Source organism: Eulemur rufifrons, chromosome 4 (genome assembly GCF_041146395.1).
Source record: "Eulemur rufifrons isolate Redbay chromosome 4, OSU_ERuf_1, whole genome shotgun sequence".
NCBI classification, from domain to species: Eukaryota; Metazoa; Chordata; class Mammalia; order Primates; family Lemuridae; genus Eulemur; species Eulemur rufifrons.
In genome coordinates this window covers 600,613-615,232 of record NC_090986.1, presented here as the reverse complement: position 1 = coordinate 615,232, position 14,620 = coordinate 600,613, and the positions used below count along the sequence as shown (strand labels likewise).

Sequence of the window (14,620 nt, the reverse complement as noted above, 5' to 3'; positions counted from 1 at the left end):
AGAGTCTTAGTTAGGAATATTTTAAGAATCACAGAAAGCTTCACATTCTGCAAATTGAGAGAGAATAACTTTCTAATTGGTATGTGTGAGTGTTTGTGTGTGTGTGTTGTGTGTTATAGCACATAGAAAGAAAATTCTGGGATCAAAATTACTGAGACCATAGAGAGTGTACCGGGTTGTGGCAACATCCTTGGATTCTGGGGTCAGGAATTATGGATAGATCAAATATAATTCCCCAAGCTGAATGAGTGAGCTTCAAGAATTTAATAAATGTATATTTAAGTAATATCAGTACATGTTTTCCAAACTGGCTTTCATTTCTCAATATTTCCTCACAGACTGCTGAACTCGATAACAAAGCTCATGGATCCCTGACTTCTTAGGAAGTATTTTACTGATGATACCAATGGATGCAGTTGCAGCCTCTATGTCACCTTCTGAGTATTTGTGCCAATCTGTGATTTACTAAACTTTAAATTGCTGTGGTATGTCTAGGTTTTTGCTTTTTATTTTATATATGTATATTTATGTATATTTATGTATGTGTTTAGTGTCTATCTTGCCTAATTTTATTTAAAGTATTTTATCCTACATATGTATAAAACTATTCCTTGTTCTGTGAATATGTTATTTTTCTGCTTTTATTACTTTATTTTTTGTGTCAGGTTTCAAAATACTAATTCATCACCCTGATATGCACACGTGTGTGCACTCGTACACACATACAGAGGAATAGCAAACACAGGTGTCTTTGAGTAAGGGCCCCTTTTTTTTTTTTTTTTTTTTGAGACAGAGTCTCACTCTGTTGCCCAGGCTAGAGTGAGTGCCGTGGCGTCAGCCTAGCTCACAGCAACCTCAAACTCCTGAGCTCAAGGGATCCTCCTGTCTCAGCCTCCCTAGTAGCTGGGACTACAGGCATGCACCACCATGCCCGGCTAATTTTTTCTATATATATTTTTAGCTGTCCATATAATTTCTTTCTATTTTTAGTAGAGATGGGGTCTCGCTCTTGCGCAGGCTGGTCTCGAACTCCTGAGCGCAAACGATCCGCCCACTTCGGCCTCCCAGAGTGCTAGGATTACAGGCATGAGCCACCGCGCCCGGCCGAGTAACGGCCCCTTAAAATACATTCATTCAAAATTTAGCAAAAGAGCTTCTACTTTGATAAGCACAGGTGCGCGTGTTTGATTCTCACCCAGAATGACTACTCTATCTCCTTTCCCCATAGTAAACTTTTCCTGAATATTTTGCATTGATTAGTCTGTATTCTGAGAAAAATCCATAATTATTTTTAATTTCCTTTTGTTAAGGTATTTCATTGCAGTGTTACCTGCACTGAAGTATAATTTGTCATTTTTGTTTCATAACAAGTTCCCCTTGCAATAATAAAACTAGGTTCATTTTCAATAATTTCATCAGCATTGTTATCTTTGCCACAGGATATCACACTCGCACTATTCCTTACAAAATTTCTTATACCAGAGAGTGAACTTATCAATGTTTTAAAAGTATTTTTTTCTCATATCCTTTCTGGATAGTCATTGAAGGAGTCATGGGAGAACCTTTGTTTATTTAGTTTGTGCGTATTCCTTTACACATAAGTCTTTTTTTTTTTTTTTTGGACAGAGTCTCACTCTGTTGCCCGGACTAGAGTGAGTGCCATGGGGTCAGCCTAGCTCACAGCAACCTCAAACTCCTGGGCTCAAGTGATCTTCCTGTCTCAGCCTCCCGAGTAGCTGGGACTACAGGCATGCGCCACCACGCCCGGCTAATTGTTTCTGTATATTTTTAGTTGTCCAGCTAATTTCCTTCTATTTCTAGCAGAAACAGGGGTCTCGCTCTTGCTCAGGTTGGTCTCGAACTCCTGACCTCAAATGATCCACCCGCCTCGGCTTCCCAGAGTGCTAGGATTACAGGCTTTAGCCACCACACCCGGCCTACACATAAATCTTATCAAGGTTGTACAGCTCACTGTTCTTTGAGACACTTGCTGCTAAACTAAGTACCTACTAAAACCACATTTAATTGTAAGAGGTCGTCAAAAATGACAATATACTTTTATGTAGGTATATTTTTAAGTTTGTTTTGTCATTTAGGTCATGAATACTATTTTGCAGTTCTACTACCAATTTGCAAAAACATGCATCTATTTTAGTCTATTTTTCTTAGCAGTATGTTTAATCCCTTTTTATTTTAAATAAAAAAATGAAAAACTAAGTAGCATTTCTGAAGGATTATGATAGGAACTCTAGGTTAGGTATTCTGAAGTGGATAAAAGTCAGTCATGGATCCGTATCTATCAAATGATGCTAAAACACTTACATACTTGGGATTAAACATGATATTTAGGTTAAATAACATTCCTAACAATTCCTACGCTAAGAAGTGACTGATATTAAGACACACACCTGTGATTATTTCCAGAAATTTATAAGTTTATTTTTAACAAATAGACTACTCAGAAGAACTTTGGGAGGCTTAGCTTCCCCATGGAGTCCATTATTTTCTAGAATAGGTGCCAAGATCTTTGAAATGCTGTTCAAGGCCCCTTCATCATTCATTCCCGTTTACCTTTCTATCCAGTCACCCTCTGCTTTTGCCTGGCTGATCCACAACTAAAGCGAACTACTTAAAGTTCCCACGTTTCTTTTTCTCATAGTCATTACCTTGGTTTATGGTTCATTCTCTCTCCCCTCTCTCTTGCTCTTGCTCTCTTTCTCTCACACGCGCTTTCACTCTTGCTCTCATACATATGCTGTGTTTTTTAGTTTTTCTTCATTTATAAGTCCTAATTCACTAATCACTTTATTTACAGTATTTTCAGATTTATTATAAAAATGCACACACAACACAGATTGTCCTGTCATTCGTGGCTCTGCTTGCATTCAGCACTTGCTCTTGAGCAGCTTTCTTTGCCGTTACCGTCTCACCAGGTTCCTTACGTCATTTCGTGCAGTCCTGCTTTGCCCTGCCAGGCACCGCTTCTGCTATTTTCTCCCCACCTTTCAGGTGTATTTCCTGGGTATATTTTCAAAGCTTGTCCCAAAAGCTCTGTTCCTCTGTTGTCCATGGGGTGAGATCTGTGTGTGGACCTTCAAATCACTCTGAAGGTATTGCATTGTCTGTGTGAGCCGCCGCTCCATGTTCTTTTTCAAATTTATCAAATGCCTTTTTATTTATATCATCTTTTTGAGGAGGGTCAAGTTTTTGGAGACTCTTTGCTTTGCCAGTAACATCTTTGGTGTTTCTCTTGACTCCAGAAGAAGAATGTATGCTCATGTAATTAGCAATAACTCCCATCTTAAATTTATTCCAGCAGGGAAAAGATTCACAGCTTTAATTAGTAATTGCAGATCATCTTCTGACCAATTTTAACTGCCATTTCCACCGTTGCCAGTTGATTTTTAGCTTCCTCTTTCTCTTTTCTAATTGGCTCATTTATTTCTTCGGTCTGTTTTTCCAGAGCAGCGTTTCCGACTTCTTTTGCAGATGCTGTGTTTCCCTCAAGCACTGCAAACTCGGGAGTTCAAGTCGATCACAAAGTTTTCCACTTCTTCCATCATTTTAACCACTCGGCCTCGTTGTCAGAAAGGTGATTCCAGCTCTTGCCTGAGTTTCGGAGTTTTTGCCTTTCCTTTTTGATGGCATTTTTGTGGATATCTTTTGCCTTCTTTGCCAATACTGCTTTCTGTCTAACTTCCTCTTCTTCTCTCTCCTTAGCTAACCAAGCAGGTTCTGATTCAGCTTGTCTGTGTTTTTCTTTAGCTTCTTGCTCCTTCCATTTGGCTTCTGCTTTTGCTTTCTTTGCTGCTTCTTTCTTGGCTTTTTCTTCTTCCTTCATTTTTTTATCCTTGGATCACATCCATATGCATTGTAAACTAATGTTCTTATTCTGTTCATTTCTTCTTTTATTCCCTGTGCCCTTGTTGCTCTGTTCTATTTTTCAAGCCATCTCCTCTCATCACGATATTCTGCTTTTTCTTTTTCTTTTCCTTCTTCATCTAAATAAGAAAATTCTCTCCAAGAATCAAAAAAAAGTTTTGAGACAGAGTCTTGCTCTGTTGCCCAGGCTACAGTGCTGTGGTGTCAGCCTGGCTCACAGCAACTGCAAACTCCTGGGCTCAAGCGATCCTCCTGTCTCAGCCTCCCAAACAGTTGGGATTACAGGCATGTGCCACTATGTCCAGCTAATTTTTTCTATTTTTAGTAGAGGCAAAGTCTTGCTTTTGCTCAGGGTGGTCTTGAACTCCTGAGTTCAAGCGATCCTCCTACCTCGGCCTCCCAGAGTGCTAGGATTACAGGTGTGAGCCATCATGCCCGGCCCACTATTTTACTTTTTGTTTCTATGAATTTGACTCCTCTACATACCTTATATAATATAGGTTATTTTTTAAAAATTCAAAAGTAAGCATGCAAACAGACTCTACACCCTGTGCTCTTCCCTACCAGACGTCATTCATTGATTCATTCATTCAGGACACAATGTGTTCCTGAATGTGTTTAGGTCTGGGAGACACAGTGTGAACATGTTAGTTGTGTGAACATTTCTGCATTTTTCTAGCCCAACAAGCTATTTCATAATTTCTTGCTTTTTAGATCATGCTCCTTGGCTTGGAAAGATCCCTCCTTCCCCCTTTACCCATCTGTCTGAAGAACATATACCCAATCTTTATAATTAGCTCACATGTAATCTTCTTTCAAAATCTGTCCAGACTCTATAACCCACAGTTTTATTTTTCTTTAGCTATGCTCTACCCCAAATCTATAGTGACTTTACTAAATGTATTTATTCATATCCAACTTACTTGAGAACAAGAAATATATCTGATCCATTTCCACATTACCAGTTCCTGGCACAATATAGACACATGTATGTTTGGTAAATGTTTGCTGGCTAACTGGGTGTCTGACCAGTAGGCACTGTGATTTTTTTCTTCTGCTTCCATCATTCCATAAACCCTTACATCATTCAGAAACACAAACAGATTTCCTCACATGCTGGCCAAGCTAGATCCAGATTGATTCATTCACTCTGGAACTGGTGAAGGTTGCGTGGATGACGGGTACCAGGTGCTCCTCGTCCTTCTTGTCCCTCTGGCTCCAAACGGAGCCCAGGCATTCACAGCTCAGGGTCCACAGTCACCCACAGTCCCAGGCAGGTGACAGTGGTCTGAGGTGGAGTTTAAAAAATCTTTAGAATTGAATCCAAGCTTGTGGGTGTCCCTGGGTTTTATTCTCTGTTCACTGAGGGTGCCAAACGCATAAAGGCCCAGACAATGGTGGGGAAGAGAGAGGGGTACTTTCACCCAGGCCTTTCTCACGAACTCCAAGCACCAGAAGGTGCCTCAGACCTGCTCATCCCTGAGGCTGCATCTTCTGCCCTTCCTGACTGGCCCTCTCTTCCTTCTCCCCATTCAGGACTGTGGCCCCAATCATACTTTGCCATCCAGGATTTACCATCTCTGGTTCCAATCAGCATGCACACAAACTGATGCAAGTCAGATGACCCTAGGTCATATGCACCCAAAATAATTCTAAAATATTCAGTGCATATCTGATGTTCTTGTTTGAATTTAGGGAAATTGTTAATTATAGCATTTAATTAAACTAATATCTTAGGTTTAAATTCTAAAGTTGCTTACATACTTGACTATGAGAGAGGTAGAACTTAGATGTGACTGGCATTTTGGGGATTTAGGACAGTCATTTGGAAAATGGAGAGGTCAGGACAAAGAGGATAGGAAGGAGGAGTCAATGGTGGGTCAGAAGAAGACAGATCAGAATCCCGAGAGGGAGATGGGAGAGCTGGATACAAGGAGGTGACTGGGAGAGAAAAGAAGGGAGAGGGTTTACTAAAAAAAGGAGTCCAGTTTTTTTGCTTATGAATTTTTATCACCTTTGGCCACTGAAAAATTTAGTGGAGCAATTATTATTATTATTATTTAAAATTTTGTTTCAGAATATTATGGGGGTACAAATGTTTCGGTCACATAAAAATTGCTTTTGCACAGTTTGAGTCAAAGTTATAAGTGTGCCCATCCCCCCTATGGTGTGCATTGTACCCCTTAGGTGTGAATTTATCCACCCCCTCCCTTCTGCTCGATTTCTGCTGAATGTTATTTCCATGTGTGCACATAAGTGTTGATCAATTGGCTCCAATTTAATGGTTAGTGCATGTGGTGTTTGTTTTCCCATTCTTGTGATACTAGTGAAGCAATTTTTAATTCAGAATGTTATGTGGAGTTTTCTGCCTCCCAATTTTATTTTTTAAAAGTGCCTCCCAAGTGAACAATGTTGTTTTAGTCAATATTCATCAAATTAAAGGTCCACATAATCCTTGGCAAGGTTATGCTATTTAGAGAGATAGGCACAAGAATTTCAGTAAAAGTGTGCATAAATACAAGGAGTGTTTACTAAAAGGGAAGCAGATAAAAGGAAACAGGGAATACCTAGCTTCCAGGGGGACAGATTAGAAAATTGACTGAGGTCCCTCTGTGACAGGTTGTGCAGGTGGAGTCTGAGGGAGGGATCCAGGAGCCCAGGAGTGGAGGGATCTGCAGGGTGGGGGAGGGGCTGTGGTTCAGCCTCCTCCTCTCGCTGCCCCCCCACACACCCAAGCAGCAGCCCTTTGTGACAGGGAGGCCAGAGCTCTGTGATGCAGGGCTGGGCCCTGGTCAGTAGGCCCACAGGAGACTTCCAGCCTCGGGGGCTTGAGGGCAACAGTGTGATTCAGAAGATGGAGCATCATCTCTCTCCTTGGAAAAGCCTTAGTGACACAGGGCTGAGCCCCAGCTCCGCTGCCTGGGTGGCAGATCTCATGCTGGGCTTCCCTGTGGGCTGGGGCTCTTCCTCCTGTGACTCCCCTGCCTGGGGGTGACCGATCCTCATCAGCCCAAGGGCAGAAAGGAAGCATCAGTAAGGTAAGGACCCTTGGCCCAGAGCCAACAGAGAATGACTCTCCTTTTTATTATTATTGCTACTTTCCCAAACTGACTAGAGACCCCTGAGATGGGAAATGCCCTCATCCTCCCAGGCCCAGGTGGGGCGGGGAGGTGACAGTGGTGTGGGATCTCTATCCCAAGCTCTCAGACCACACGTGCAGGTGTGCAGGTGGCATCAGGGCAAATCAAACGCCAGGACTCAGGGACCAGGACGAGGCCATGACAGAGCTGAGGTCCCTGTGGGAGGAAGGCCCTGGGCCCCGGGGCCTCAGTCATCAGTCCCCTTCCCGTGGCCTCAGTCATCAGTCCCCTTCCCGTGGCTGGGGCCTCAGCCCGGCCTTTCCTCTGTGTCGGGTGACCTGAGGGCTGTGCTGGGCCCCCCAGAGCCTCCCATCCGAGGCTGCAGTGGCCTCTGGCCTCCTGGGGAAGCAGGTCCCCGCCTGACAGCTCAGCCCATAGGCCCGAGTCAGTCAGTTTCTCCAGCAGAGGAATGGGGACGACGCCCGTGGTGGATCTCACATAGAAAATCCCTCCGTGCATGTTTCAAAGAAGGATAACAGGAAACACTTTAATCCACCTTAAAAATGAGTACAAGGAAGGAAAAGCAGACAGAGCCCCATCAGGTGGATGCAGAAGGTCACGTCCTCCACAGACACTGAATGTCTGCAGCTCCTCTCGGGGGAGGCAGGGGAGGAGCGGTCCCAGCCCCTCGATGTTTCTTGTGTCTCAGCGTCCAGTGGCGATGCTGGGGCGGCCCAGGAGCGGGAAGCAGAGCTGTGGTCTGAGAGGTAAGGGTGTGGCCCGGAGCCCCAGGGGGACTTAGCCTCACTGTTCCTGAGGGACGAGTCTCCCAGGAGGTCAGCTGCAGAGGCCTGAGGGGGCTCCTGGGAAGGAAATCAGACCCCAGTTCTTCTCAGATCCCAGGCCGGGCATGGCTGCGGCCCACAGCGGGAAGGCGGGGGTGACCCATGACCACCTGCGTGTGCAGGTGGGGCCTCCAGGCCCAACTGTGGACAGCGGCTCCGCCTGCCTGAGGCTGGTCCCTCTAGGAGGTGACCCCCGTCCTCTCCCCCAAGGGCGGGTGAGGCCCCTGGGGATGGATGTGGAGCACTGAGTACATGATGAAGCGCTGCCTACTGCGCTTCCTTCTGTCACTGCCAGGGTCGTGTGGCCTGGACACTGACGCTTGGGCTGCAGGGTCTAACCCGCCATGGTCTGTCCGAAGGGGACACTCCTGCAGGATACCCCCGTCCCTCCCTTCCCCCCAACCAGGCTCCTGATTTCCAGCTTGCAGAGATGGCCTGAGGGAACTGGAGGGGTCTATGGACCTGAATTCACTTCTGCAGAGGTGAGGGACTGTCCCCTTGTCCCCCTGTCCCCCTCCAGACCAGGGCCTGGGTTGGGACCCCGGGCCTGGGGCTGACCTGGGAGGGGGAGATCACGGAGGGGAAAAGGGATGTGACTGGAGCCCTGAGGCCTGGGAGGGGCAGAGCCCTGTGAAGTCAGCAGGGGACAGTGGAGGGCGGGCGGTGCACCCTGCCTGCACCCCAGGCCCCACCCTCCCCTGCCCCAGCTTGTGCCTCCTGTCCCCTGCAGCCTCCTGGGCACACTCCCTGACAAGGGGACTTTCATCGGCTCTCGTGTCCAGGCTCCCCCAGGGAGGGGTGCAAGCAGCACCTGCCTGAGCCCAGGGCCGCGTGGGGAGCGTGTGGAAGATGCTTCCCCCCCCCCCACCGCATCCCCATGGGCTTCCCCGGCTCCCCTGGCCGGGCACCTTCCTCCTCTGGGCTCCACCCTGTCAGCAGAACCTCACGGACACCAGTGTGACTTGAAGACAGTCCCCTGGGCACTGTGCGGTACAGCTCACTTCCAGGTTCCTCAGGTTTGTGGCCTCCCTTCTCGACCCTCTCAGGCCTTGAAAGCATCCTTCTGTTCCTCTCCAGGTGGTGGGCGGCGCCCAAGGCCCTGTTATTCCCCACCTCGCACCACAGCCAGTCCCAGCGAGAGCCTCTTCTCCACCATCCCCCAGAGGCTTCATTCTGGGGAGACCCCACGCACAGACAGATAAAGGGTGGTGACCCCACTTTCACCAGCCCCGATGTCCGGAAGCTCCTGGAGACGCTCCTGACCGAGGGAGCAGAACTGAAGCTGTGAAGGAGGAAGGAAAGGAGGGGTCATTTCTGCAGCACATGAGCCCAGACCGCCCCCCCGGGGTTCTCTGGGGAATATGTTCAAGTCAGCGGGCTGGGAGCCGGACACCGCGACCCGACACCCCTTCTGGAACGTGAGAGACAAACCAGAGCAGCTGCCCGGTCCTCAGCAGCACCCCATCCCCATCGCTCCGTTTCATCCAGTGAAGTCCCTGAGGCTTCTCCACTGCAGACCTGGGCTGAAGCACCTTCGCGGCCTCCCCAGGCCCAGCCCTGACCCCAGCACATGGCCCAGCCCCAGCCTTTGACTCAAACCTCCTCCCAGCCCCAGCAGGGTGGATTCCCAGGGAGGGGTCAGAGTCTGGCTGAAGACAAGCGGGGGGCCTCCCTGTCCTCCCAGCCGCTTGGGTGTGCAGGTGAAAACAGCAAAGACATAACCACAGGTGGGCCCAGGAGCTCAGAGCCCACGGTTGTGCCCAGACTGGGGCCCCCTCACATCCCTCTGGACGTCGTGTCCCTCAGGTGAGGGGGCAGAGAGAAAACCAGTCAGGGTGAGGACTGACTTGTCTGGTGTCACCTTCTCTCCTGGACCTCCCCAAGGACGTTCTCCCAGGAAACTGTCAACCTCACCTATAGATGCGTCCCCAAACTCAATGATGGCCCAGGAGGGAAAAGCAGAGTGTGGAAGGGGCCAGGCTGAGCCTTGAGATCTACGGGCTCCAGGGACTGGAGGTTTGAGCCTGGCCTGTGGGACACCCGGAACCTTCCAGTGTGAGTTTCAAGCATCTGCTGGGTGCACGGATCAAGGAAGAACAGCTCCTGGAAGGTGTTCACTTGGCATTTCTGACCCCTCCAAGATGGTAGATTTGTGGGTTTTGTGCGGGCGTCAGACTTGGGCACAGCAGGGCTGGCAGGAAGCCAGGACCCACGCACAGGCACAGGGACCACGCCCGCAGCAATGATGCTCTGTCCAAATGAGGTTTAAGGGTGTCTTTGACATTCTGCTTCTCTGGGCCCCTCGGTAAGCAGTTTCCTCATTTATAGCCCTGGGGCCTGATCCGCTCACTGTCTGTCTCCTGCTCATCCTCTAGAACCTTCAGTGAGGTATTTCTGATCCTGTGCTTGGATCTTCTGGGCTCGTCTCCAGATCTTGCCTTAGGTCCCTGCTGGGTCCTTGTTTCCTTTCACCCTCATGGAGCCCTTCCCAGAGATTCTTTCCCACACAAAACCCACAAATCTACCATCCTGGAGGGGTCGGAAATGCCACATGAACACCTCCCAGGAGCTTTTCTTCCTCGATCCGTGCACTCAGCAGATGCTTGAAACACACTGGAAGGTTCCAGGTGAGGCACAGGTGGGGCTCAAACCTCCAGTCCCTGGAGCCCATAGATCTGAAGACTCAGCGCCGGCCCCTTCCACACTCTGCTTTTCCCTCCTGGGCCTTTAGTGCGTTTGGGGATGACTCTATAGGTGAGGTTGACAATTTCCTGGGAGAACATCCTTGGAGAGGTCCAGGAGAGAAGGTGACAACAGAGAAGTCAGTCCTGATCTTGACTGGTTTTCTCTCTGCCCCCTCACCTGTGGGAGATGACATCCAGAGAGGGCCCCAGTCTGGGGACAACTGTGGGCACTGAGAGGCCCCTCACACTGGACAGGAGGGCAGGTGACCTTCTCAGCCCCTCACATGCAGCCTCAGGAACAGAACCTGCCAGAGTAGGACTGTCCTGGGGACCAGGAGAGGCAGTGCAGTGCCAAGTCCAAGTTCAGCAATGGCCAGGAATGTGCTAGGGGAGGAGAAGGAGACTGTGGTCTCAGGAGACCCCTATGGTAGCCCAGCAGTGCTGAAGCTCAGCGGAGGGTCCCTATCTTGAAGGCCGGAGGAGACCATGGAGGCTGAGGAGGAGAAGTCCCTGTTTGGGAAGTCACCTTGGGAGCAAGTATGATCACAAGCTACCAAGCCGTCAATGTCAATCTGAGCTCAGCCTCTCTGGGGACCAGTCAGAGCTCCCCACTCTCTAGAATTTCTCCCAGCCAGGATCCGGCAGAGCTATGCCTGAAAGCAAAGGTTGTGAGTAAGTTTGAGTTCAAAATGGAGGTAGAGTCAGAGAACCGGCTTCAAGGTCCTGCCACTGGTGTCCTCCTCCAAGGCTGTGCCGCTGGCCTGCACTTTCCAGGCCGTCACACCGACATGCTCCCTGCACAGACATGTTGCCTTCTCAGGCCCTCTGTCCTATTCCGTGAGTGCATCCAGTAGGGAAATGTCATCTTCCCAGGGGCTACGTGACCCCGCATGGAAGGGAGGGAGCAGCCAGTGGCAGCAGGAGCCCAGCAGCCCAAAATCCAAGGTGCCCTGGAAGAGTCAGAGCGAGGAGTTTGGCCCTACTGAGAAGACAGAGCGCTGGGGGAGGCCCAAACTAGCAGAGCAGGAACAAAGGTCTGCAGGACCAAGGACCTCCCAAGACAGTGCGATGAGCCACGCTGCCCGGGTCAGGGAATACTATCATTTTCTGGCAAAAACTTCCAGAAGAAAGCCGCTTCAGTGAAGGGAACACTTTCTGCAGCGCCTGCAGCCCAATAAAAAAGGCAAAAGGCAGGAAGATCCCTGCAGAAGGGCAAGCCTGGGTCGGCCCCAGCCCAGAGCCCAGGGCCAGCCCCAAGAAGAGTGTCTGTGCACAGCAGGGCTGCTCAAGTCCGGGCACACGTTACACTAGTTGACAGATCCTAGTGGAGAAATCAGGGTCTGGCAAGGCCTTAGTCCCCTGGAGTTCAGTTGTCACAAGGAGCAACTCCAGGCCCAGTGTATGGGTGTTCCTGCTACCCCGGGATCCCTGCCACCCAGAGCAAAAGGTGGTGATGCAAGATGTGACCTGCAGTCCCTACACCACCACCATGGGCCACAGCCGTCCTAGGAAGAACAGGCAGGTCCAAAGCAGGGACAGCAGTTGGGGCTCCCCACTCAGGGAGCCTGTTTCCCCAGCCAGGTCCTGCCAGCATGAACAAAGGTGGCAAGAGCCTCGGGCCACCTTCACTATCACGTAACACGGTTGTCTGGTCAACCAGACCATGCTGCTTGTGCCTTTCCTGGTGGGACGTTTTCTCCAAGGGAAGGGACGTTGTGTTCATTCAGAGAAAAGCTGTTTTGTCTCATGGTATCGCGTCCCCTATATGCTCATGGCTTCCTCCTACCAAGACATGTATTGCTTCCTAATATTCCTAATAGATGTGATTTTTTCTCATTAGTGCTGGTGGCTTTTGTCTATGGGGTGCCGGGGTACAGGTAAGGGGCCAGTGTTGCTCTCCCTGAGTGTGGACCCTAGAAGGGACAGGCATGGAGGAGCCTGACAGGGGCTTGCAGACCCACCCTCACCCCAGGGTCCCTCCCTGCACCTTGTTTTCATGACCCGGTCATTACAGAGAGTCTTCGGGACTGTCAGACCCAAAGGAGACCCCACCCTGGGGTCCGGCTCCCCTCTCTTTCCCGGGCTTTCCCTCTGCCGTGAATTTGTGCAGTGTAGGGGGTGGGTTTACAGAGGCTTCTTAGGGCAGAAATTGCCCTGGGGCTCCAGGAATGTGGGAGCCAAACAGCCTTACACGCTCGAGTGGGCCGGGAAGTTCTGGGGGTGGGGCACTGGCCCTCGGTTCAGAGTCAGGAGAGATCTGCCCCCCCGGATCACGTGGTGGGGAACAGACGACCCTGCCCACTGAAGGCTGGGACAGAGCCGGGCCCTGCTGACCCCTCTGGGCTCAGCCTCGATGTGGGGAACACCCTCCCTCCCCCATCCATGCCCACCTGCCTTCCCCTCTGCCGTGACCTCGTGCACAGGAGCCCTGGTATAAACACTCACATGGGATTGTCTCCTGGAGTTGCCACAGTTAATGCACAAGATCCACTAGAAGAAGCAGAAATGTGACACTGAGAGTGTAGACAGAGTCTTACTTGAAGCACAACCTACAGAAAAGAAGGCAAAACCTCACATGTCTGTGCAGCTGTCGCTGATAAGAACAAACGTCCTCCAGAGTCAAGGCACTGAGAGCGGGAGCTGCTCTTCCAGGGCTACGTGCTGCCTCTTGGCCCCGAGAGAGCTCATTGTGAGAAATTGTGGGTTTTTAAATTATTCTATTTTTATTTTGTTTTGCTTTACCTGACAAAGTTTAAATGTAAGTCAAATGTGACACCATCTAGCCCTGGAAATTCCATTATGACAATTGGAGCCTAAAGTCTGGTTACTGCCCCCACCGAGGGAGGAAGGTGCAGGAATAGTGTAAGTTCTGATAAAACACGCAGGACTTTCCCTGTCCATTTCATTTCCACAAGGAGCGAGGAGCCAGGTCTGTGGCTTCCTTCCTGTAATGTCACAGGGTCCTGAGCAGCCAACGATGCCCAGAGAGGAGGCCGCAGGTGCGCACAGTCTGATAAAGACTCCCTGAAGTCCTCAGTGTGGCAAATCCTCTGCATCCTTCTCCATTTGACTTATCAAATCAATTTAAAAATTTTTATTTGATTTTTTAAGAAACCCTTTCAACCATAAACATGAGTTTCAAAATTCTAGTTGGTAAAATACAAGTACATGAAGTGTCCAAAGAGTAGGGGACGTGCCACGGCAGGAGCACCCCTAACACGTGTTCCTGGGCTGGTGCCCTGTCGTTGGGATGGGACAGGACTTCTAAGCTCCCTGGTCCAGTGGGGCTGACCTTCCCAACACGCAGGTGTGGGGACCGTGGATCCCACTCCTTCAGGTGGAAAGACGGTCTGTAGGCTCTGTTTTCGGTGCTAGATGTTGAGTCCAAGGCATCTAGGAAGGTCGGGTTCAAAAGGCTGCAAACTCTTCCAGCTCAGGAATGCACCCCTGAGTAAGACAGACAGAGACTGGGTGGGGGGCGGGGGTGTTCCCTTTGAAAACAAAGGAGCAAAGAAGTGACTTTAAGTGACAAATTAAAGTCATCTGTACAATACACAGATGCCGATGGCGCCCAGACCCGCACCTTAACTGATCTGTGGGAACCGCAGTATATCCGGGGCTGCACCAAAGGGCACCTCCTGCCTCCCAAAGTGCTGTGGCCAAGACACTGTCACCAGGTCCAGGACTTCCCAGGAGCTCTCACTTGAGGACCCCTCCACCCCCGAGTGCCAGAGCCCAGGATGAGCCACGCCCCCTGCTCACTGAGGTCCTAGGGTCCCCCAGGATCCCCATCCAGACCTCACCTTTGGGGGGTCGCGTCCAGCCCAGTCCCTGCCACCATCTGGAACCCAGGCCCGGCTCCTCCCGCCCTGCTGCCGCCGGCTGGACCTGGTGGCCCTGCTGGGAAGGCCACCACTAACAGATTCAAATGAAGACGGACATTCATGTTCTGGAGCTTGAGGACACCTGGGGGGTCATGAGCGAGTTCACGCTCTTGATTCTGGTGATGGTCTCAAGAGGTATTCATTCGACTTTATTTAGTTTTGCACATTGAATAAATGCATTTTGTTTGTATTCTGATTATAACCTCAATAAAGTTGCTTTAAAAACAAAACCCTTGGCAGGTTTG

The 14,620-nt window shown here is 49.9% G+C and overlaps 1 pseudogene; it reads right to left on the bottom strand.

The window, feature by feature from the left end:
* Nucleotides 1-3,099: 3,099 nt before the first annotated feature.
* Nucleotides 3,100-7,481, bottom strand: LOC138382880 (dnaJ homolog subfamily C member 2 pseudogene; annotated as a pseudogene).
* Nucleotides 7,482-14,620: the final 7,139 nt, after the last annotated feature.